The sequence below is a fragment of the Tamandua tetradactyla genome, chromosome 5, assembly GCF_023851605.1.
Source record: "Tamandua tetradactyla isolate mTamTet1 chromosome 5, mTamTet1.pri, whole genome shotgun sequence".
NCBI classification, from domain to species: Eukaryota; Metazoa; Chordata; class Mammalia; order Pilosa; family Myrmecophagidae; genus Tamandua; species Tamandua tetradactyla.
In genome coordinates, this window is record NC_135331.1 from 139239823 (window position 1) to 139241883 (window position 2061).

Consider the following 2061-nt stretch of genomic DNA (forward strand, 5'->3'; position numbering starts at 1 on the left):
GAGAGAGATAGATGGGTGGATATTAGGGATGGGTGGATGGATGGATGGATGGATGGATGGATAGATGGATGGATGGGTGGGTGGATGACTGGATACATAGACAGAGAGAGCTAGAGATCAGTTGTGCACCGTGGCTTTAATTTACCAAATTTAGATGCATGATAATTAAGTTCAATAGTTTTGATAATCACAGTTAAGATAATAGTGTATTAAAGAAGAACAAGTGTTTATTGAGCAGCTGAACTAAACTGAAGAAGACAGGCAAGCAAAAGGATGAGAGGGGGAAACTATTCCCTAGTGACTGTTAGAACTAGTTACTATAAAGACCACTGAAAACACTACTATTATTTTGAAATGGATTTAAAAACACTGAGAGTCAGACAAAATAACTAGAAATTATTATAAACACTATAAAATTTCAGAGCACTCTTTAACAATCTGCCAAATTTAGAGATATTATCAAGCTCTGTATTATTTTGACTGTGAAGAGACAGATTTTCAGGACTTCAGGACACTAATAGGAACAGAACTTGATCAAACAGTTTTTACATGCCTCTTATTCCTTCCCTATCTAATTCATTGCCTTCTAAGAATTATTTTAAGGCAATGCCTTCTAAGAAATATTCTAAGATATTTTCATCCCTGCTCTGAAGCCCTCTGCCTAAATGTCGGAATCTTTCTTGGTGACAGGGAGTAGGCGACAAAGGGATGCTAGCACTTTACACATGAAACTCTGCACACATGACTCTTCCTACCAACAGGAGGGTTTTTAAAAATTAATATTTATTATTCCTTTTGTATTTTACTATTGTTCCCAGGTAGAAATTATGGCCCCAAAATACGATCACAAACATTTTTTTCCTTAGTTAAGATACAATGCTGGGGGTGGTGGTGCAAGGGTAGTTCAGTGGTAGAATTCTTGCTTACCATGCAGGAGACCTGGGTTTGATTCCCAGTTCATGCACTTCCCCCCTAAAACAAACAATCAATTAACAAGTAAACAAAAATTCAACAAATGGTTCTGCAATAATGGGTGTGTTAGTTTGAAGTGATTCATGTAAAAAAAGCCATATTTTAATCTTAATCAATCTTGTGGGAGCAACGGTTTCTTCTAATCCCTATTCAGTACTATATGTTGGAAACTTGATTAAGTTATCTCCATGGAGATGTGACTCAATTGTGAGTATTAGACTTAATTAGAAGGAGACATGTCTCCACCCACTCTACATGGGTCTTGATTAATTTACTGGAATCCTGTAAAAGGAGAAGTATTTTGGAGAAAGCTGCAGAACACTGCAGAGCCACAAAGCAGAGAGTCCACCAGCCAGTGACCTTTGGAGATGAAGAAGGAAAATGCCTCCCGGGAAGCTTCATGAAACAAGAAGCTGGAAGAGAAAGCTAGCAGACTTTGCCTAGTGCCCTTCCAGCTGAAAGAGAAATGCTGAATAGTCATCAGCTTCTTGAACTAAGATATCTTTCCCTGGATGCCTCAGATTGGACATTTCTATATCCTTGCTCTAATTCGGACATTTTTGCTGCCTCAGAACTGTAAACGTGTAACTTATTAAATTCCCCCTTTGAAAAGCCTTTCTCTCTCTGGTATACTGTATTCTGGCAGCTAACAAACTAGAACAATAGGATACTCACGTGGAAAAATAATGAAATGTGATCTTGACATACAGCATACAAAAAAAAAAGATACAACGGAACGCTTTTTCCTAATTTATTTATGAAGACATACATTTCAAAAAAGCAAGTAAGCAGGATTCTTGAACACAAGGATTTTCTACTAGGGCAATATTAGATGTTGCTCTGTTCTAGACAGACAGCATATCTTTGAGCAAAGGGGACAATGACCTTCATCCACTTTCCTTAAGAGAAATGGTCATAAATTTCATTCCCATCAATTTCCATGAGAAGGCAAAAGCATTCCATGGTGGTGTGCCAGGAGAGCTCAGCCTCTTTTTGATGATTTTCCTGAGGATATCATAAAAAAAGGTATAGTCCAAACTGGGACACTTTGAAAGTGGATGCTAGTAGTAATTATGCCAGCAATTTCAC

The 2061-nt window shown here is 37.7% G+C and overlaps 1 non-coding gene across 1 annotated transcript; it reads left to right on the plus strand.

Annotated features, from left to right (window-relative positions):
* The first annotated feature begins 893 nt into the window (after positions 1–893).
* Positions 894–964, plus strand: TRNAG-ACC (transfer RNA glycine (anticodon ACC)). The gene has a single exon. It is a non-coding gene; the product is annotated as a tRNA-Gly (tRNA).
* The last annotated feature ends 1097 nt before the right edge of the window (positions 965–2061 follow it).